This window comes from Stegostoma tigrinum, chromosome 11, assembly GCF_030684315.1.
Source record: "Stegostoma tigrinum isolate sSteTig4 chromosome 11, sSteTig4.hap1, whole genome shotgun sequence".
Classification (NCBI taxonomy): Eukaryota; Metazoa; Chordata; class Chondrichthyes; order Orectolobiformes; family Stegostomatidae; genus Stegostoma; species Stegostoma tigrinum.
The window spans coordinates 77,848,434-77,871,979 of record NC_081364.1 but is presented as its reverse complement, the minus strand read 5'-3'; the positions used below and the strand labels follow the sequence as shown (position 1 = coordinate 77,871,979).

The 23,546-nt window shown below is 44.6% G+C and overlaps 1 protein-coding gene and 1 long non-coding RNA gene across 5 annotated transcripts in view; one reads left to right on the top strand and one right to left on the bottom strand.

Moving 5' to 3' along the window:
• Nucleotides 1-27: 27 nt before the first annotated feature.
• On the bottom strand, nt 28-15,495 carry LOC132210146 (uncharacterized). 4 transcript variants are annotated; one of them, XR_009446369.1, is made up of 5 exons: nt 15,306-15,495; nt 12,279-12,433; nt 9,621-10,418; nt 6,989-7,086; nt 28-1,867 (listed from the first exon to the last, which is right to left on the bottom strand). It is a non-coding gene; the product is annotated as an uncharacterized LOC132210146 (long non-coding RNA). The 4 variants fall into 4 exon arrangements; XR_009446367.1 differs by lacking the exon at nt 9,621-10,418; XR_009446370.1 differs by lacking the exon at nt 9,621-10,418 and having other exon boundaries at nt 12,348-12,433.
• A 132-nt stretch (nt 15,496-15,627) lies between these two features.
• The window catches only part of LOC132210145 (uncharacterized), a 50,679-nt gene continuing 42,760 nt past the window's right edge, over nt 15,628-23,546 (top strand). Inside the window, exons 1-2 of the mRNA XM_059649571.1 lie at nt 15,628-16,018; nt 22,489-22,619. The gene's annotated coding sequence lies outside the window, so the exon portion shown is untranslated. The remainder of the gene's footprint in view (nt 16,019-22,488; nt 22,620-23,546) is intronic.

Sequence of the window (23,546 nt, the reverse complement as noted above, 5' to 3'; positions counted from 1 at the left end):
TCAAATAAATTAAGACACAGAGATAAATGTATTTGCAGGAGTTTTATTTAAAATTAATTTTTAAAAATTCATTCATGGGATCTTGATATCCCTGGACAAGAATGGCAGTTTCCTTCCCTAAAAGACATAGGTTTTTCCAACAATGAAAACAGATTTACAGTCATCATTAGATTCTTATTTCAGATTTTTTTGTTTAAACTCCAATTCTACCATCTGGAATGGTGGGTTTCAAACCTAGGTCCCCAGACCGTTATCTCAGTCTCTGTGGAGTAATGGACAGAAGAATAAATAGAAAATAAACCAAGACATTGTGTGATATCTGGTGTATATGTATTCATCATGAGATCCATCATTGCTATGGACAACAGGTAAGGATCTGAGGAGACTGCATTTCCCCCGGACAGAGTCACAATGGTCACCAGGTTTCATAGCTGATTGCATTTTCCCCAATCAGGGATTGTAGTGCAGGACTCATCCCAATTTTATGTTTCGATTTAAAACTTTCATTTTGTGGATAGAAATCAAAAGGAAAGATTGCATTGTTTCCAATAAACAAATATCTATTAAAAATTGAAACATGTCTGTGGAGAGCAATAGAATCCGTAATTGTAAAAGGTGCACAGACATATTGACCAGACATAACTAACAAATAAAGGGCCATCAAGATCATCATAGAATTCTTACAGTGTGGAAGATGGCCATTCAGTCCATCGAGTCCACACGAACCCTCCAAAGAGCATCCCACCCTACCCCGTCCCTGCATTTTACACACGTGACACTACGGGCAATTTAGCATAGTCAATCTACCCAATTTGCATATTTTTGGACTGTGGGAGGAACCTGGAGGAAACCCACGCAGGCAGGGTCTGGGTAAGACACTCTTCATAAGTTCAGTGTGGACTTGATGGGCTAAATGGTCTGCTTCCACACCGGAGGGATCCTATGGTCTCCAGAAACAAGCCCAAAAAACATGGTTTGTATATAGCTAACAGCAGAATCAAAAACCAACTTAACAGTTACTCAGAAATTTGCTGCTAGTTAACCAGTCCTGATGAACCGGGAAATCCCTTTTCACATACCGTGCAGGTGGATAGTCTTTCGTCAGTGTGAATGTGTCGATGTGTCATGACAACGTGACTATTTCCAAGCTCTACCTGACAGATACACAACTGATTAACATTTTATCCACAATACCAGTACCTTGAATTGAACCGGGATCAGTAACATCAGTACAAACAGCCCAAAACCATGGTTCATTTGATAGTGACAGTGACAGCAAAATCCTTCAACTGTGCTGCTTTGCGAACCCACTGGTGTGTTAACAGTTTGGATGACTGAGTGAATGCTTTCCCACATTTAGAGCAGGTGAATGGTCTCTCCCCAGTGTCACTGAGCTGGTGTAAGGACATTTCAGATGAATCTTCACAGACCATGTGCATTTCTCCCCACTGTGAGTGCTGCTTTTTCCTTCAGTGTTCAAAATCCTGAGGTAATTGAGTTGTGATGAACAAAGTAACTGTCAGATCTGGATGTGTTCCTGTTTGAATTCTCCAACTGTAGACTAAGCTTTCAGACAGAAAGCAAGTGCAGTGAGCGAGGAACCAGAAGAACACACACAGATTGTGAAACTGAGAAATCCTCTGGACATTTGTGGAGTGATACTTGGGGAATATGCTGGATTATCATTAGAACAAATTCATAAATAAATATCCTCCAGGTAAGGGATCCAGTCAGTGTTTGCACAAACCTACCATAAGAGAGAGGTGGGAGAGCCAGGGAGGAAGGACAGGCATTGTATAGATCTGTAACTCAGTCTTTCAGAGGGCTCGAAAGACTAAGAACGGTGCAGAAGTAAAATTGTGGAAATCTGAAATGTAAACAAAAAATGCTTAGTCAGAGTTGTACACCAGGAAACAATCCCTTTGGTCACAGTTGTCCATGCTGACCAGATATCCCAAATTAATCTAATCCCATTTGCAAGCATTTGACCTATATTCCTCAAAACCCTTCCTATTCACATGCCCATCCAGATGCCTCTCAAATGTCATAACTGTCCCAGCTTCCACCAGTTCCTCCAGCAGGTCATTCTACTCAGGCACCACCCACTTTCCCTTTTAAAAAAAAAACTTTCCCTCTCAGCTTAAACTGGCTACTCACCCTATGCCCACCATAATTTTATTAACTTCTATAAGGTCACCTCTCAGCCTTCAATGCTCTCGGAAAAACAGCCCCAGCGTATTCAGCCTACAGCTCAAAATTTCCAACTCTTCCAATATCCTCGTAAATCTTTTCTGCACCCTGCCGAGTTTAACAGCATCATTCCTACAGCGGGGAGACCAGAACTGAACAGTATTCCAAACACAGCATAATCAATGCCTTGTTCAGCCTATAACATGACCTCCCAACTCCTACGCTCAATGCACTGACCAATAAATGCAAGCAGAGCAAATATCATCTTCACTACATTCTGCACCTACAATCCACCTTCAAGGAACTGTGCACCTGCACCCCAAGGAGTCTCTGTTGTGTAACAGTCCCCAGGGCCTCATCATTAAGGGTTTAAGCCCTGTCCTGATTTTCATTACCATAATGCAATAGCTCACATTTATCCAAACTAAACTGATTTCTGTCACTCCTCGGCCCATCGACCCATCTGATTAAGTTCCCATTGTACTTGGAGGCAAACTTCTTTGCTGTTTACTACACCAACAATTTGTGTCATCTGCACACTTAGTAACCATTCCTCCAATATGCATTCCACATGATTTGTATCAATGACAAAAAGCAGTGGACCCAGCGCCAATCCTTGCAGCACACTGCTGTTCATAGTCCTCTCGACTGAAAAAATAGACAACACGACCCCCCTCACCATGATCTTGTCTCCTACTTTCATGCCAATTTTGTTTCAAGTAGCTAACTCTCCCTGGATTCCATTTGATCTAATCTTGCGAACCAGTCTGTCATGTGGAGCTTTGGTGAATGTTTATATGGACTTCAGCAAGGCCATGTCCACTGCTTTGCCTTCTTCAAAAAACTCAGTCAAGTTAGTGAGACAAGATTCCCCACTTACAAAGCCATGTTGACTATCCCTAATCAGTCTTTGCTTCTCTAAACACATGCAAATCCAGTCCCTCAGAATCCCCTCCAGCAATTTACCCACCACTGACATCAGGCTCAACGGTCGATAGTTCTCTGGCTTTTCCTTAAAGAATGGCACCACATTCGCCACCCGGCCTTCTGGCACTTCACCAGTGTCTGTCAGTGATGCAAATATCTCAGCAAGGGACCCAGCGGTAGTACATGTTCCAGGACATCAAAAGGGAAATGCCCTGAAGCCTCACCACCCTCTCTATTTGTGGGTAGTTTGTGGGTAACACCTGATTAGGTGCCACCTTTATGCAGTTTAAGACGTCCAGCACCTAGACCACTGTAATATGGACACTTTTCACGACTCATTATTTATGTCTCCAAGCTCTCTAGCTTCCATATCCTTCTCTGCAGTAAATACTCATGTGAAATACTTATTTGCTATCTCAGACTCATGTCTTTTTTTTAAATATGTCTTTCTCCTAACATCTTACACGTGTCCCCTTGTCTTGAAATTGCCCAACCGTAGGGAAAAAAAGCCCTTAATAGCAACATAATCTGTGCCCTCATGATTTTATAAGCCTCTGTAAGGTCACCCCTTAACCTCCTATGCTCCAGTGAGAAAAGTCCTAGCTTTGGCAGTCTATTTTAATAATCAAGCCCTCCATTCCTGGCAACATCCCAGCAAATTTTTTCTGACCTGTCTCCAGTTTAATAATAACATCCTTCCTGTAACAACTGCACACAATACCTCAAATGAAGCTTCACCATGTCCTGTACAATCTCAACACAACATCCCAACTCCGAGACTCCAAAGGTTGAGCAATGAAGGCAAGTGTGCGAAACAACTTGGTAACCACCCTGTCTACCTGTCTCCAGAAACTTGAAAGAATTATGTACCTGAATCTCAGCATTTCTCTGTTCCACAACACTATCCTGGGTGCAACCATCAATTGCGCAAGTCCTACACTTGTTCATTTTACCAAAATACAATGTCTCACATTTATTCAAATTGAACTTCATCCTCCACTCCGCAACCCATTGAGCAAATTGATCAAGATCTCGCTGTCACCTTAGATAACCTTCAGTAACCACTATAACCACCATTTCCAGTATCATCTGCAAACTTATTACTTTTGTCCCTTAAATTCTCATCCAAATCAATTATATTTGAAGAACAAAGAAGTGGACCATGTGCAGATGGCTGTGGAACACACTAGTCACAGAACTCCACTCTGAAAAATCCTCCAGCACCACCTGCTCTCCTTTAACTGAGCCAATTTTGCTTCCAATTAGCAAGTTCCTCCTGAATCACATGTGATCTAACTTTACTCATCAGTCTACCATGTGGAACCCTGTCAAAAGTTTCACTCTCATTTCAGAGGTGATGCAAATCTGACCCAATTCCCCTGCCATTTGTCCACTGCCCTCTTGATCATGCCTTAAAAGTTAATCCCAACTCTCTTTTGAGAATAACTGCTAAATCTGCTTCCAGTTGCCGTTCAGACTGTTCCAGGTCCTGGGAACTTGCTGAGTCAAGTAATCTTCACATTTTCACCCTGCATTATTTGCCAATTATCTGAGTGTTGTATTCTGCGGTTACCAACATTGACACTGTTAATAATTTTTCTCTCTCTGCAAACTAATATCCTGGAAACAAATCTACAACTCAACAAAATCATTGCTAATTAGCCCCAAGGAGAATTATCTCAGCTTCTTCTAGCTCTCTCCAACCAGAAACCCATAATTTTAATTTACTTATGGGATGTGGCCTTTGCTGCACAGACTAATATTGATTGCCCATTTTTATTTGATTTGGAGAAAGTGATGGTGAACCACTTCCTGTAACTGCTGCACTCCATGTGCTGTGTACTCTACTGTGCTGTTTAAGACGATAACCTGCCCTGAGGCCTCACCACCCTCTCTATTGCAGGAATCATATCGCAAACCTCACCACCCTCCCTATCATGAGAATGACCCTCAAGCCTCACTACTTGCACTATTGCAGCCATCACCTCGAGCCTCACCACCCTCCACATTGCTGAAATCCCTCTCCAGCCTCACGACCTGCCTATCGTTGGAATCCCTCTCTAGCCTCTGAATTATCACCATCTCTGTAGATTCCTCCAGTCTCACAAACCTCACCTCTGTAATCTCCTCCAGATTTCAAGGTGAGAGGGGAAAGTTTAAGGGGGATATGTGTGGTAAATTCTTTACACTGCAGGTGGAGTGTGCCTGGAACACATTGCCAGCGGAGGTGTTAGAGGTGGGCACGATAGCATCATTTAAGATGTATCTAGACAGATACATGAATGGGCAGGGAGCAGAGGGATACAGATCATTGGAAAATAGGTGACAGGTTTGGATAGAGGATCTGAATTGGCACAGGCTTACAGAGCCAAAGGGCCTGTTCCTGTGCTGTAATTTTCTTCGTTCTTTATTCAACACCCTCCTGTCTCTGTAAATTCCTCCAGCCCATATAAACTTCCTCAGCGCTGTAGTTGTCTTTACCCTCACAAACCTCCCTTTGTTTGCCATCTAATCCAGCCTCACAATCCTCACCATTTCTGTAACCTCCTCCAACCTCACTTTTCCCTATTTTTGTAATCTTCTCCAGTCTCAGAACCCTTCCTGTCTCTAATATTCTCCAGCCTCACAAATCTCAACATGTCCCTTCCTCTAATACAGTCCTAATGATGATGCCCCATTTTTATTCCTCCACTTGATGGTGGCACTTGCAATTTCCTGGGATTCAAGCTCCAGAACTTCCTGGTAAACCACTTCATCTTTGTACCTCACTTTTCTCCAGAAAACACTGAGCAATCATGAGTCATTCATTCTAGTACCTCATTTTCTGAGATGGCTTGAAATATTGCTGGGCATCTTCCTATGTGAAGTGTCTCGGAGGTCTACAGTACAGAAAGAGGCTTTGTGTCCCAACCAGCCTGTGCCAGTTAATAACCACACCCTAACTATTCTAATCTAATTTTCCAGCACTTGGCCCATAGACCTGTCTGCGTTGGTATCACAAGTGTGCATCTAAATATGCCTTAAACGCTATGAGGATCTCTGTGCCTACCACCCTCACAGACAGTGAGGCTCAGTGCCATTGTCACAGCATGATGACATCACAGACAGGAACAGAGACGAGCTGAGTCTGTACAAACTAAAGATCCCCCTCACACTGTGAAGGACGGGATGGTCCCTGATAGGGGGCAGAGGAGATTTAACAGAATGGTTTGTAGGAAGAGGGTTTTTAGTTGCATGGTTAGGGCTGTTTTTTTTAAAACATTATTCTTTCATGTGACTTGGGCATTGCTGGTACATATTGAGAATATCCATCTACAATAGATGAACTCTCCTTCTCAAACTCTCCCCTTGCCTGGGGTGTGGTAATCTTCAGGTTAAACCAGCCCTATGGTCAGGTAGGACAATGGTGACTTTACCTTTGGCACAGTGATGCCACTTTGCTCAGTGGTGTAGAGGGCAATGTTGAATGTGGTGGATGGGACACCACTCCGACAGTGCTTCATCTGGAGGCTGTTCACTTTCTTTCATATTGTCAGGGCTGCACTGATGCAGGGAAGTGGAAAACGTTTCAACACAAGCCGGATGAGTTCCTTATCGACAGCAAACAAAGTCAGTCATTGGGGAATCAGGTGTTTGGGGAAACTGAGATTATTCTCCTAGTAACAAAGGGTTTTGAGGGGACCTTTGACAGAGATGTTTACAAAAGATATACATTACGATGATAAAACGTACACCCGCTCATCAACTGACCAGACAAATGATTACACGACATATATTGAAAGTTTAAGGGACGATCTATTGAGAGAATGGGGTGATATAAAAGAGAAATTTTACGTGGCAAATGGGAAATGAGCAGGAACACAATACTCACATAATGCGAATATCCAGGTCCTGATGAATTGAGTAATTCTGTCAGAGTCTGGTGCTACAATTATTGAGATTCCCACCTGAAAGTCCACTTGCAATATCCTGTAACACAAATTCATAAAATCCAATCAGTCCGGTTAGAATTTCACACCAGCCCCTCCTCCTGGCCGAGGATAACCGTGCATTGTCCCTGCTACACATTATCCTTTGTGGGGGTCAGCAGTTGATTCAGGGGGAAATGTATTGGGGTTTCTAGGAATTTCCACCTTGGGGCTTCGTGTCACTAAACAGATCAGCAGGTTTTTGACACATGGCAAAGAATGCCCGAGAGTTAGTGAGATGCAGACAGCAGGATTTGCTTCCTTTTCTTTCCTTCTGTGCTGCTGCACTGCCACAATGAGATATTGGGCCGGAAAAGCTGATGCAGCTTGATGGACAAGTTGTCTCGATTCTGAGCAATGGACAGTAAGCCTCTGGTCATTCGAAAGAATGCCCCTTAAAAAGATAGCAATTACATATGCGCCATCTTGCCCAGTGCTCCCAACAAAAAGAATGAGGGAGGATCGCATTTAAAAAGAGGGGATAACAGTCAAGTTCCATGAGGGTTACAGTTTATGGAGAGACATTGATAAATGGGCGACAAGTTGGCAAATGGAGTACAACTGTGGGAAAATGTGAAGTTGTTCATTTGAGGAGACAACCAAAGAATACAGTATTATTTAAAAAGGTAAAATCTGCGGAAAACCAATACACAACAGGACTCAGGAATAATTGTGCAGGAAACACAAAGTGAGCACACAGTTGCAACAGGTAATCCGGGAGGGTAATGGGATGTTATCCCTTATGTCAAGGTGTTTGTAGTATAAGAGTTTGGAATACAAGTCTTAGGACAAATGTACAAATTGCTGGCAAGACAACATCTGGAGGAATGCGAGCAGCTTTTTTGGTCGACTTATTCGAGCAAGTATATCACTTCACTGGAGGCATTTCAGAGAAGATGGACTAGCATGATCACTGGTTTGGACGGACTATCATTTAAGCTAAGACTAAACAGGCCTGGAATCTACTATTTAGAATATTGAAGATGGAGAGACAAGAATCCTATATTTTTAATTAGCTTAAGTCGGTTTACAGGATAAATGCTGAGGGGATATTTCCCATCGTGGGAGCAGATTCCTGATCAGGCAGACAATAGAGGGTTCTCTTTTGGAATCGTCAAGTTTAAGGCAACACAGACATGGGTGAGGGGTTTCGGTCACAAATGAGCTGGAGTGAGGTGGAGAGAAGGAGCATTTTAGAGATTGAAATTTCTGACATGTGATTGAGAAGACGTATGTTAGGATGTTCATCTTGAGGCCAGATGTGAGAACATTATTGAGAAGAGTGCAGTTCAACCTCAGACAGTTCCCAGCAAGAGGGATGGATTCAGTACAGTAGTAAGGAAAAGTAATTTGTAATAATAACTGAAGGGAACGTGTTTAACTATCACAAAGTGTTATTGGAGGAAATTCCAGCTAATCAAGTAGTGGAAGTATGATAAGCAGTTTTATAATTGAGTAACAGTGGAGCAAAGGAGAGTGATGAGGGGGGAGTTAGATCTGAACATTGTAGAATACATGCAAAACCTGACAGTGCTTGTGGAAGACCTCACCTCCTGGCAGTATGTCGGTGAGAAACAGGATGGACCAAGGATAGACCCTTGAGGGACAACAACGACATTGATTTCAGGCAGGAGTGGAGATGGAGTGGGATTTTCCAATGATGGTGAGGTCAAACATTGGTTTTTAAACAGAATGGGTGAGAAGGACATAGCCAGAAAAGAGAAGCAGACAGAACAAGTAACAATATCTGTGAATTGGCATGGGTTGGGGGGGGGGGGGGGGGGGCGCGGAGGCGGGGGGAGAGGCAAGGAGGAGGAGAAATAAGAGAGAGAGAGAGTTAGAATGTTTGGAGTTTAAGAGAATAGGGAAAAGGGTTAGGATAAGTTCTGGTAAGGCTTGACATGAGACTGGACAAAGATGCAAGTTTAAGCCTAACATGAGCAGCAACGTGCCAGGCAATTTGGTTTGGTAGGCTCGTGGAAGAGAGGGAAGCAGCAGAGGCAGCTGATTGGATTGACTCAATCTTAGTGACATAGAAACTCCATGTGTCTCCCTCACTTGCTGTTGGAGGGGAGGATGGAGGAGGCAGGATGATGGACAGCGTTTTGCAAAGAAACAAAGCCTGCATTGGTGATATTAACTTTTATCTAGAATATTAAAATGTACAACAGAAGTCTGGATCGAATCCCATCTCAGCAAATGGTGGAATTTGAATTCAATTTAAAAAAGACTGGAATTAAGAATCAGCTGGTTGCCATGGAACCATTGCTAATGGCAGAAAACAAAAACAAAAAAAATCATGTCCTTCAGGGAAAGAAATTTGCCAACCAAGCCACTCAGTTGCAAAATCTCAACAAAGGTATGAAGCTGGGTGGCCCACTTGGCATCTACCAAAGCACAAAGAAAGACACCTGCAGAATTAGTCCTATTGACCCCACCAACTCCTCCTTACTCATATCTGGGGGCTAGCGGCAAAACTTGGAGAGGTGACTCAAAGTCTAGACAAGAAACAGCGTCAGACTCATGGAAACTAACCTTACAGACAACGACACATCACCACTGTCCTCAGTGAAGGCCTGTCCCACGAGCAGGACAGACCCGGCAGACGTGGCAGCACAGTGCTATTCTGACCGGATTATTTGTCCCGAGAGTACTCGACATCGACGCCTGGAAGTCTCATGGCTCCTGCTCGTTACCATGTATCATCCTTCCTCGGTTGATAAATTGGCAGGAGTATTATTGCTAGATTATTAATCCAGAGACCCAGATAACGTTCTGCGGACCTGGGTTCAAATCCTGCCATGGCAGATGGTGAAACCTGAATTAAGTAATTATCTGGAATTACGAGTCTAATGATGACCATGAAACCATTGCTGATTTTCAGGGAAGACTCATCTGGTTCATTTGTATCCTTTTGGGAAGGAAATCTGCCATCCTTACCTGGTCTGCAATACATATGACTCCAAACCCACAGCAATGCGGTTACTATTAACTGCCTTCTGGGCAATAAACACTGGTCCAGCTGGTGATTTCCATATCCCAAGAGAGAATTTTAATTGAAAAAAAACTCCATGTTGAACAGCACTTGGAGGAAGCACTGCAAGTGTGAATGGCACTACTTGTACTCAATGCCCACCATCAGGAGTAGTTTGCAGCAGGATTACCAATCGAGCTGGACAGGTCCCAAAGGAAAAAGCTGCCTGGCTGGGACCGCAGCAGGTGGTGCCACAACCAACAGAAGGGAAAAACATAGCTGGTCTCATCGTCACAAATTTCCCAGCTGCAGATGCATCTGTCCGTGACAGGATTGATAACAGCGACCAGCGCGTAGTCCTGTGGAGACAAAGCCTCATCTTAAACTTGAGAATACCCCCATTGCATGATAATAAAATATGAGGCTCGATGAACACAGCAGGGCCAGCAGCATCTCAGGAGCACAAAAGCTGACTTTTCGGGCCTAGACCCTTCATCAGAGGAGATGCTGCTGGCCCTGCTGCATTCATCCAGGCTCACATTTTATTATCTTGGATTCTCCAGCATCTGCAGTTCCCATTATCACTGATACAATACCCACCATTGCGTTGGGTGGCATGAACTTCGGCTGAAAGAGACAGACTTGGAACAGACACAGGAACTCAAAACCAGATATCTATGAGGCTTTGTGGGACATCAACAGCAGCAGAACTTCATCCAGCACAGTCTGTAACCTCGTGGCTCGGCATATCCTACAGTCAACCATTAGCATTGATCCAAGGGATCAACACTGGTTGAATGGATAGTATCGGAGGGCATGCCAAGAGCAGCACCAGGCTTACCTAAAAATAAAGGTGCCAACCTCAAAACTACCAAACAGGACTATCTGCATGCCAAATAGCATAAGCAGCAAGCGTTAGAGCTGAGCCACCCCTAACCAATAGATCAGATGTGAGCTCTGCAGTTCTGCCACACCCAGTTGAGAATGGTGATGGACAATTAAGCAACTCACTGGAGGAAGCATGCCAAAAATCCCCATCCTTACTGACAGAGGAGCCCAACCTATCCATGCAAAAGATAAGACTGCAGCAAATGTCAGCCAAAAATGCCAGTTGGATGATCCATCTCACCTTCTCCAGAGGTCCCCGACATCTGATGTGAGTTTTCATCCAACTTGATTCATTTCAAATAATATTAATAAATGAACGAAAGGTTACAGACCCTGGCAACACTCTGGCAATAGTACCGATGACTAGTGCTCTAGAGCTTGCTAGCGCCAAGCCAAACTGTTTCAGTCCTGCTACAGTGCTGGCATCTATTGACAATTTGGAAAACTGCCCAGGTCTGTTCAGCACAAAAACACAGCAAATCCAACCCGACCAATTTCCCCTCAACCTGTCTACTCTCTATCATCAGTAAAGTGATGGAAGGTGTTGACAACAGCACTATTAAGCAGCACTTACTCAGCAGTAACCTGCTCAGTGATGCCCAGTTTGGGCCACGGCGGGCACTCGGTTCCTGATCTTATTACAGACTTGATCCACATATTCACAAACAGCTGAATTCCTGAGGTGAGGTGAGGGTAACTGCAGAGCCCTGTACAAAAACCACTTATTTCCACTTCAGTGGAAATGACCCGACAGTGACACCTTAGTTTCAGCTCATCTGCTGAACCTCTCATCTATTCCTGTGTTACCTCTAGACGTAACTATCCAAACTCACTGCCAGTTGGCCTCCCACATTCAACATCCCTGCAACCTCAAGAATACCTAAAATTCTGCTGCACACAAGTTCATTTGTACCAAGACCTGTTCACCATCACTGCTGTGCTCCCTGACCGACAAAGGCTCCTATTTATAAGCAACAATTTAAAATTCTCATCCTTGATTTAATTCCTGGCTGTGATGAGCCCTATCTCCCTGCACCACACAACCTTCAAGACTTGGATAACTCATTTAGTTTCAGCTCCAACAATGCGTTTAATCATTGCTTCACTTTGGGAGGCTGTTTCTACAGTTGCCAGGCAACATGGTCTGGAATTCCCATGATAAACCTCTTAGGTTTGCTTTCCTTCTTTAAGATAGTCATGAAAACCTGCAAATTTAGTTACTTTTTGGTCACCTGACCTAATATGGCCTTACGATAAAAGTTTCTTGATAATATTTCTGTGAAATTATAAAACATGATAAAAATACAAATTGTTTGTTGATTTGGACATACACCATCAGCTCTTCAGTATTGCTCAATGAATGATCTGTAACTTCTCAAATGGCCGCATTGTGGGAGCACCTTTATCATACAAACTGCAGCAGCACACGAAAGTTAAACATCACCTTCTCCACAGGCAACAGGGCTTTGGCAACGATCGCTGGTATCTGTGGAAGGAGAAACAGTAAATGTTGCAGAAGTGCAAAATGAATGAAACAGAATAAAAATGCTGTCGAATTTGGTGGTCTGAAATGGAAGAAAAATACACTCTCTTTCTGGGAATACATTGCCTGACTGTGAAAGATACCATTCAAAAATTAATCTGGTAAGACAGCAGCACGTGGTCAGCGGGTGTGGAGCAGTGGAAAATTTATTCACAAAAAAGGTACAAGGAAATTACAGTAAAATACTACAGAGATCAAATCTATCCATCATTAGAGACTGAAGAGATTAGACACCGACAAAGGTCATCAGGGAGCACAGAAGTGACTAAGAGCAGTGCGAGCTGCTATTATCCCACACTCTGGGAAAGAAATTCAGAAGAAACAAACATTTCTCTTGGATAAGAGATAATAGGAGCTGCAGATGCTGGAGAATCCAAGATAACAAGTTGTGGAACTGGATGAACACAGCAGGCCAAGGAGCAGGAAAGCTGACGTTTCGGGCCGAGACCCTTCATCAGAAATGTGGGAGGGGAAAGAGGTTTCTGAACTAAACAGGGAGACAGGGGGAGACAGATCAAAGATGGAGAGAAAAGATATGTGGAGAGGAGACAGACAAGTCAAAGAGGCCAGCATGGAGCAGGTAAAGGTGAGTATCGGTGGGGAGTTGGGAGGTGATAGGTCAGTCCAGGGAGGTGGGATGAGGTTGGTAGGCAGGAAATGGGAGTGCAGCTTGAGGTGGTAGGGGGAATAGGAGAGAGGAAGAACAGGTTAGGGAAGCAGAGACAACCTGGGCTAGTTTTGAGATGCAGTTGGGGGAGGGGAGATTTTGAAGCTTGTGAAATCCACATAGACACCATTGGGCTGCAGGGTTGCCAGGCAGAATACGACTTGCTGTTCCTGCAACCCTTGGGTGGCATCGTTGTGGCACTGCAGGTGGCCCAGGATAGGCATTTCGTCTGAGGAAACAGACGGGGAGTTGAAATGATTCACGACTGGGAGGTGCAGTTGTTTATTGTGAACCGAGTGTAGGTGTTCTGCAAAGCGGTCCCCAAGCCTCCGCTTGGTTTCCCCAATGTAGAGGAGGCCACAACGGGTACAGGGGATGCAGTATACCACGTTAGCAGATGTGCAGGTGAACGTCTGCTTGATGTAGAAAGTCTTCTTGGGGCCTGGGATGGGGGTGAGGGAGGAGTGAGGTGGTGTGGGGGCAAGTGTAGCACTTCCTGCGTTTGCAGGGAAGAGTGCCAGGTGTGGTGGGGCTGGAGGGGAGTGTGGAGCGGACAAGGGAGTTACGGAGAGTGTGGTCCCTCCGGAAAACAGGCAAGGGTGGGGAGGGGAAAGTGTCTTTGGTGTTGGGGTCGGATTGCTGATGGCAGAAATGTCAGAGGATGATGTGTTGGTTCCAGTGATTGGTGGGGTGGTACGTGAGGATGAGGGAGATTCTTTTTCGGTTGTTATTGCAGGGCGGTGTGCGAGTTAGGAGTTGTGGAAAAATACAGGAGACACGGTCAAGGGCATTCTCGATCACTGCGGGAGGGGTGCGGGTGAAAAGAGGTGGGTGGTGGGGATTGCGGTCCTCGAAAAGGAACAACATCAGACGTATGGGAGTGGAATCCTGAGAGCAGATGCGGCGGAGGTGAAGGAATCGGGAATAGGAAATGGCATTTTTTGAGGACAGTGGGTGGGAAGAGGTGTATTCTAGGTAGCTGAGAGTGTCGTTGGGCTTGAAATGGATATTGGTTTCTAGACAGTTGCCTAAGATGGAAACAGAGGTCCAGGAAGGTGAGAGAGGTGTTAAGAGATGGCTCAGGTGAACTTAAGGTTGGGGTGGTAGGTGTCGGTGAAGTGGACGAACTGTTCGCGCTCCTCGTGGGAGCACGAGGCAGTGCCGATACAGTAATCCATGTCCCGGACGAAGAGGTGGGGTTCAGGGCCAGTGTATGTACGGAAGAGGGATTGTTCCAACAAAGAGGCAGGCACAGCTTGGGCCCATGCGAGTACCCACGGCCATCCCCTGTGTCTGCAGGAGGCGGGAGGAGTTGATAGAGAAGTTGTTGAGGGTGAGGACAAGTTCACCTAAGCGCATAAGGGGTTCAGTAGAGGGGACCTGGTCAGACCTGCAGGACAGGAAACAGCGTAGGGCTTTTAGGCCATCTGTATGGGGAAATGCAGGCACTAATGTGGTATACTGCATCCGCTGTACCCGTTGTGGCCTCCTCTACATCAGGGAAACCAAGCAGAGGCTTGGGGACCACTTTACAGAACACCTACACTCAGTTCGCAATAAACAACTGCTCATCCCCGCCTCCCTAACCTGTTCTTCCTCTCACCTATCCCCTCCTCCCTAGACTGACCTATCCCCTCCCTACATCCCCACCTACTCATCTTTACCCACTCCATCCCCACCTCTTTAACTTGTCTGTCTCCTCTCCACCTGCCTCCCCCTCTCTCCCTATTTATTTCAGAATCCCCTTCCCCGCCCCCATTTCTGAAGGGTGTGGGCCCGAAAACGCCAGCTTTCCTGCCCCTCTGATGCTGCCTGTCCTGCTGTGTTCCTCCAGCCCCACACCTCGTTCTCTCACTTTCTGCCAGACGCGGCTGCGCATGCGCCCAGCTTCACCTCGGCCCTTTCAAAGTTTCAAAGCTGCCGCGCATGCGCCCCGCGGATCATTGCCCCCAATAAAGATGGTGGCGGTCACACGGGCCTATCGCCATCTGAGGCATTGATTTGTTTTTTTGCAAACGTGAGTCTAGGAGTTTCAAATGTGTGTTTTCCGACATGCACTAACTGTTTGTAAAACTTGCAAACCCATACGAATATCATTTCCCTCCAGCTTTCTGCCGTTTTGCTTTCTTTACCGTGTCCTGCTCTTACCTCAATTGCACAAATCTTGGTCTCAGCAAAGGATCAAGGCCCGAAACGTCAGCTTTCCTGCTCCTCTGATGCTGCTTGACCTGCTGTGTTCATCCAGCTCTGCACCATGTTATCTCGGATTGTCCAGCATCTGCGGTTCATATTATCAAAGCGACTCGGCACTGCTCTCGTGGCTGATCACGTGGTTTCCCCGATCCCGCCCCCTCCTCATTCTGATTGGTTAGAATGGCAGCAACATCAGCCGGTCATGCACGGCAACCCTGTGCCCCTATTGGCCCCTAGTGACTCAATCACCTAGACGCCATTGTGAGTTGGAGCATGCGCAGTGCTTTGTGTTGGCATTGTCGGAAGCTGATGATCGCCGTCTCAATGTTGCATTTTGAGACAAATGAGACTGAGAACTGGATGCGAAAGATTGTTACATTAGCGATCCTGGGGTTTTAATAAGTCGCTCTGAGGAAGGGGCACTGCACCCGAAACGTTAACTCTGTCTTTTTGCCTTCACACATGCTGCTAGACCTGCTGAGCTTTTCCAGCAACTTTGTTTTTGTTTCTGATTTACAACATCCCAGTTCTTTTGTTTTTTTTAATAAGTCGCGATTGAAAAGGCTTCCTGCAGCTCAAAGCTAAAGATACTCTTGATACCGCTCTGTCAGCGAGTAGAGAAATGGCGGTGAAATAAGGATAATAAATACAGGTCTAGCAGTCCTCAGGTAAGATGTAAAGAGAATAATTATGAATATGAAGAACACCACGTGGTGGTGAGGTGAGTGTTGTTCATATGAACTGTGATTGGGCAGAGAGGGAGGTTAATCAAAAAAGAACAAGCAGAAAAGAGATTCTCAAGAAAGATCTGTGCAATGGAAAGCAACGAGAATCAGAAGATAAAAGCCCAAGACAGAAGAAAAAGTTTCAAGACCGAGGCTGCAAAAACTCCAATAAGTTGTATCACTGCTCTACTGCCGAGTTATTGGCATCAGCAGTATAATCCACATTCACCTGGAAGTAGCTGTCTGAGTTTGTCACTGTAGTTTACTTCATAACAGATAAACTCCACACTTTGTCTCAATAAAGCTGACAGTTGGTTCACAAGTTAGTTCTGCTGCCAAGTCCGTTCCTGTTTGAAAAGGGGTATAGATCCCATTTAAATAGACAATGCTAAATATCAATCCAGGCCGGCAGCCAAACTCCACTCCCTCACCACTGACTCCATCCCTGCCCCTGGTAACTGGCTGCTAACACACTGCTCACAGTCATGGTGCAATATTTCACCCCAAGATGAGCTTCTAACCACATTACTCACCCCCACACTCATTATCACAAAGACCACATACAATTCAAACTCAACAGCATCTCAGTTCATCTGCTGCTGAAACTCTTATCCATTCTTTTGTTACCTCTCGACTTAACTCCCCAAACACACTCCCGGCCGGCTTCTTAATTTTACTTCCCTGAAATCTTGAGGTGATCCAAAAATCTGCTGCCCATGTGTTTACTCTCACCCATTTCAGCATCTTCGAGTTTGCCATCCTGTGCTCGTTAGCATACACATTTTCTGGGTGGCAAAGCACCAAGGTATTGAAATTCATATCCTTATTTTGAAATTTTGTCATCACACCTCCTTCGTTTGATAGTCCCTCCAGCTGCAAACCCCTCTGAGATATATCTGAAGAAGGGTCATTGGACACAAAACAGTAATGCTGCTCTTTCTCCATAAGCACTGCCAGATAAGCTGAGTTTTACATCAATTTCTGCTTGTGTTACTACTTTCAAGCATCTACTGTTCTTTTGCTTTTTCCTTCAAGACATTTGTTCTACCTGACTTCCAACCTCCAGTAGATTTCTGGTTTTAACTCTCCCACCTTTCTCATGTTTTCCGTTTCCAAGGCCATCTTGAATTTACTCCCTAACCATCCCTGGGTTTCAAAGTCCCTTTGTTTGTTCAGGATATTCCTTGTAACCTACTTCTTTGGCCAGTTTTGGGTCACTTGTCCTAATAAGTGCCTGGTATCAAATATTGTTTTGTGACAACCTTGTGTAATATGTCAGATCATTGGATTGAATCAAAAATGTGAAAACATTTAAATTGTTCTTTTGGAAAACATCACTAATCCTTCACGATCATTTGGTAACTCCTTATCTAATATCAATGCAAGTGCGACTTCACCACACGACCTGTACTGGTTCAGAAAGGTCAAACATCAAATTCTCCAGATGTAACTGAGGATTGGCAATAGTTACTGATACCTTTGGAGAGTGATCCAAAGTTCATGTATCAGGATATGGTGAATGAATAGACAATAGGTGCTGGAGTAGGCCATTCGGCCCTTCGAGCCAGCACCACCATTCATTACGATCATGGCTGATCATCCACAATCAGTATCCTATTCCTGCCTTATCCCCATAACCCTTGATTCCACTATCTTTAAGAACTCTATCTATCACTTTCTTGAAAGTATCCAGAGAGTTGACTTCCACTGCCTTCTGGGGCAGTGCATTCCATATATCCACCGCTCTCTGGGTGAAGAAGTTTTTCCTCAACTCTGCTCTAAATGGCCTATCCCTTATTTTTAAACTGTGTCTTCCGGTTCTGGACTCACCGATCAGCGGAAACATGCTTCCTGCCTCCAGAGTGTCCAATCCCTTAATAATCTTGTACGCCTCAATCAGATCCCCTCTCATCCTTCTAAACTCAAGTGTATACAAGCCCAGTCGCTCCAATCTTTCAACATATGATAGTCCCGCCATTCCAGGAATTGACCTCGTGAACCTACGCTGCACTCCCTCAATAGCCAGAATGTCCTTCCTCAAATTTGGAGACCAAAACAGCACACAATACTCCAGGTGTAGTCTCCAGGGCCCTGTACAGCTGCAGAAGGACCTCTTTGCTCCTATACTCAATTCCTTTTGTTATGAAGGCCAACATGCTCTTAGCTTTCTTCACTGCTTGCTGTACCTGCATGCTTGCTTTCATTGACTGATGTACAAGAACACCAAATCTCGTTGTGCTTCCCCTTTACCGAACCTGACTCCATTGAGATAGTAATCTGCCTTCCTGTTCTTGCCACCAAAGTGTATAACCACACATTTATCCACATTAAACTGCATCTGCCACGTATCCGTCCACTCACCTAACTTGTCCAACTCACCCTGTATTCTCGTAACATCCTCCTCACATTTCACACTGCCACCCAATTTTGTGTCATCAGCAAATTTGCTAATATTACTTCTAATGCCTTCGTCTATATCATTAATATATATCGTAAACAGCTGCGGTCCCAGCACTGAACCTTGTGGTACCCCACTGGTCACTGCCTGCCATTCTGAAAGGGACCCGTTTATCACTACACTTTGCTTCCTGTCAGCCAGCCAATTTTCAATCCAACTCAGTACTTTGCCCCTGAATACCATGTGCCCGAATTTTGTTCACCAATCTTCTATGCGGGACTTTATCGAAGGCTTTCTGAAAGTCCAGGTACACTACATCCACTGGTTCTCCCTTATCCATCTTTATATGGACATGATGCAGAACTTGTTGGGTAATATAAGCTCAGAAACAGAACAGCGATGGCTTCCTTCTGACTCGAGAGGGTCTAACTTTACTTTTTAATTGAAAAATGCTCAGGTTCATTTATAGTTCTTCACGGAGAATGAATTGTTGAACTTATTCAGCTGCATGTGTACAATAAATTTCTTCAGATGTGAGGTCAAAGAAATTCAAAACTATCCCTCATCCTCCCACAGACTTTCTCTCACTGTTAAGGTGCCTACTCATGGACCTAGGGGATCCAGGTACATGATTATTTGAAGTTTACATCCCATTTAGACAGTGGTTAAACAGTCTTTTGGCACGGCAGCCTTCATTGCTCAATTGTTTCAGTTTAGGAGTTGGGAAGTCATAATGAGGTTGCACAGGATGTTGATGAGCCCTCTTCTGGAATACAGTGTGTGGATTCTGTCACACAATTACAGGAGGCACATTATGAAGCTGGCGAGTGTTAAGAAGAGGTTTACCAGGATGTTGCCTGGTATGGAAGCTTTGATTTATAAAGAAAGGTTAGATAGACTTTGACTTTTCTCGCTGGTGCTTAGGAGGTTGAGAGGCGGCCTGTTAGAAGTTCATAAAATAATGAGACATGTAGATAGTATGAATTGAGGTTGTCATTTCCCAAGGATGGGAGATTTCAAGACTAGGGGATGTTTTTAAGTTGCAAGGAGATAATTTAATAAAAAAGATATGTGAGGCAGAACTTTGCAATGACTGTGAATAAAACAATGGCAAGTTGCAGCAGAGAAACAGGTGGCAAAGAAACAGGTGACAGTGAAGCAGGCATGTGAGGGCTAATGTGTTTCGTTTGCCAGTGACATTCACCGCTTCACAAAGTGGAGAACATTGCAGTGCAGCAGCGACGGTGATTATTTTGCTGGATATTCACCTTTCAAATGGTTTTTCCGCCAGTATCCCTGATTATATCACAATCGACAGGATGAAAGCTACAGCAAGATGTGTGGAGCCAGTGGTGTAATTGATACGGCATCTGAATTTGAATTGGAAGTTTGGAATATTGTATCCTGTCTCACTCGAGTGAAGTTGACAGCTTTTCTACCCTTGCAAATTGACACACGCTCCCGAAGAGGAATGTCTGCCCAGCGCTGTTTTTGTCAGGTTCCCAGCACCTGAAGTGAATGGATTGCTGGGTTTTGTAAATTGAAAATTGAAATTGAAAGGTAAATGAGTAACATGAGTGTGGGGCTACTTCAGCTCATTGTATATTTCATATCCCACCTCATGGCAACAGTACATATTGTTAGGAGAAACTCCTTGTGTTCCACATAAAGCTGCCTTTTGTCGGGAAACCTTGTGTACAGCGGGAGAAGCGGGTAGAACAGTGTGTGGAGAATATCACAAAGACTGACACTGACCCACACATTAAACAGTAAAGTTGACAAGTAAAGTTGTAAACTTGCTCGCCCAGTTGGCTTGTTTTCGTTCAGACATTTTGTCACCATGCGAGGTAACGTCATGAGTGAGACTTCCAAAGAAGCGATGTTGTTCTCCTCCACTTGGAATTTATACTGCCCGGCCTGTTCCGGCAACTTCTGTCATTTCACATTCTGTTTGAATGGGTTGCATATGGGGTCCAATTCTCTCTGTTTGCCGACTACATTATGGATTGAGAACCATGCCTCTAGGAATTCCCATGTGTGTCTGTGTTTGGACTGCACTACTGCAGTTATGTTGTCCCAGTTAAACTGATGGCCTTCATTATCCGGGTGTACTGATATTAGGGAAAGTTTGTCATGTCATTTTGCTGCCAGCTGATGTTCACGCATACTGATGGCTAGTTTCCTTCCTGTCTGTCTGATATAATGTTTGTGGCAATCGTTGCACAGTATTTTGTAAACAATGTCAGCGCTGTATGTTGTGGGTATGGTGTCTTTAATCCTTGAGAATGTTTGTCGTAGCATGGCTTTGGGCTTGTGTGCTACCGTAACTCCTAGTGGTCATAGGAGTTGTCAGTTCTGATATGTTCTTGATGTGTGGCAGTGTGTCCAGTGTGTTAGGGCATAATGTGTCCTCTTCGTGTTGCTGTTTAGTCAGTACCTGCGGATGAAATTGCAGGGATAGCATTCAAAGCGAAGATTTTGTATTGGTGTTCTTCCTCTTTCTGCATAGTTCTTGGTCATTGCAATGAGTGGTGGCCCGTTTAAATAGTGTCCCGACACAGCTTAGTTTGTGCACCACTGACCAGAGTTAGTTGCCAAATTAAAAGTATCCGAGCCCCTCGAGGCACTGACCCGAGTTGTGATGTGCAAAGGACAACACACAAAGGAGGATCCTTGTGTGATTGATCCAGTATGATCTGTATGCCAGGGTAACAGTGAAGGCTGGTCTTCAGCACCCACATTGAACCTGGCTCCACTTGGCCTCCAGTCAACTCTCACAAACTACCATTGCCCTTCACCTTTCCTGACCTCCCCTCTGTTCTTGTTTTAAACTGATTGCACATCAGGCAGTTTCAGCTGGCATTGCTGATGTGGGACTGTAACATGGAGTGAATCGATTTTGACTGATCAATGACATAATTCTGCTTCTCAAGATCAGTCAATATTTTGTGATTATTCCTTTAAATGATCACCATGAACAGGCTACGACAGTGAAGGCACTGAATCGTAATCACTGGACCAGCAGGAAAGATCAGTTTATGGCACTCAGGACACTGTCTGATTCGGCCTTGCATTCTCCCAACCTTCTGCACATGATGCCCCTCTGCTCTGTTTCGGTTTTAGAACATAGAACATAGAACAGTACAGCACAGAACAGGCCCTTCAGCCCACAATGTTGTGCCGACCATTGATCCTCATGTATGCACCCTCAAATTTCTGTGACCATATACATGTCCAGCAGTCTCTTAAATGACCCCAATCACCTTGCTTCCACAACTGCTGCTGGCAACGCATTCCATGCTCTCACAACTCTCTGCGTAAAGAACCTGCCTCTGACATCCCCTCTATACTTTCCACCAACCAGCTTAAAACTATGAGCCCTCGTGCTAGCCATTTCCGCCCTGGGAAATAGTCTCTGGCTATCAACTCAATCTATGCCTCTTATTATCTTGTATACCTCAATTAGGTCCCCTCTCCTCCTCCTTTTCTCCAATGAAAAGAGACCGAGCTCAGTCAACCTCTCTTCATAAGATAAGCCCTCCAGTCCAGGCAGCATCCTGGTAAACCTCCTCTGAACCCTCTCCAAAGCATCCACATCTTTCCTGTAATAGGGCGCCCAGAACTGGACGCAGTATTCCAAGTGCGGTCTAACCAAAGTTTTATAGAGCTGCAACAAGATCTCACGACTCTTAAACTCAATCCCCCTGTTAATGAAAGCCAAAACACCATATGCTTTGTTAACAACCCTGTCCAATTGGGTGGCCATTTTAAGGTTTTGTTACGTCTTGATATATAATAGTCTCCAGTTATCTATTCTTTTGTTATTTCCAATACATGAGACCCTCTTTCCATGTCTTGTGCCTGGCTGCACAGCTCAGTGGTCAGAGCACTGGTCTCAGAAACAAGTGGTTGTGAGTTCGAGCCTGTGGTAGTGTTTGTGCATCCCCTGCTTCAAAGGGCAAAAAGAGCCCTTTAAAAATTATCTGAAATTATAACAGTATCATTTCCTCCACAGGTCGGAAATATGTGTGAATTTCCACATTGCTGTTTGTCCTTCCACTTGAGGAGGAGTATTTGGAATGGCAGGAAGCAGCTGACATCAGTGATGTTTGGCTGGAAGTACAAGGTGAAGCAGGAAAACTGCAGGTGAGCAATGGGGGAGGAGCACAAACCCAGGGCATCCGTCAAATACTTCCATTTGTTGCTGTGAATACGTTCTAGTTTTGGAGTCTGGGATGGGACTTTAGAGCCAAGTGAGTGGAGTTCTGCTTTCTGGGGGTTGCTGTCTCCGAAAGCCTCTGGCACTCTCGGTGGAAGGTGTCCTTGTTAGTTTCCTTCTGTGGGTGAAAATGAGGGTCACTTCCCCGAGGGGGCATGGACACAGTCTTCCCACCTCAAACTTCAGTTTTGCTTGTTGGTTCCTCAAAGTGTTGACCCAGAAACCCGCACAGCACACACTTCATTGGGGAGACAATGGCCTGAGGTTGTTATCACTGGACACTTAATCCAGAGACCCAGATAGTACTTTGGGGACTTGTGTTTGAATCCAGTTGCAGCAGACGGCGGAATTTGAATTCAATACAAACCTGGAATTAAGCGTCTAATGATGAGCCTGAATCCGTTGTCCTTTAAGGGAAGTAAACTGCCATTCTTGCTTACATGTAACTCCTGACCCACAGCAATGTGGTTGACTCTTAACTGCTCTCTGGACATTTAGGAATTGGTAATAAATGTTACCCTAGCCAGTGATGCCCTCATCCCGTGAATGAATTCAAAAAGTACGTCAGGAATTCCTCCTGTATGGAATGATAACTGATTTGCTTTGCCCAATCTTTATGCAGACTGAAGTCACCTGAATCTTGAAGTCAGTGACCTTTCATCATAGTTAGAGCTCTCCCTTTCTGCTGGTGTCTTCAATTTCCTTTTTAGTGCCTTCTGCTAAAATTACCACTCGAGTTGACTGGGGTGTGTATACATCGACCACTGTCAATTTCTGTCCCTTGATGTTTCTAAACTGTACCCAGACTCCATTTCACCAGAACTAATATCCATTGTCATTACATATTAATTTTA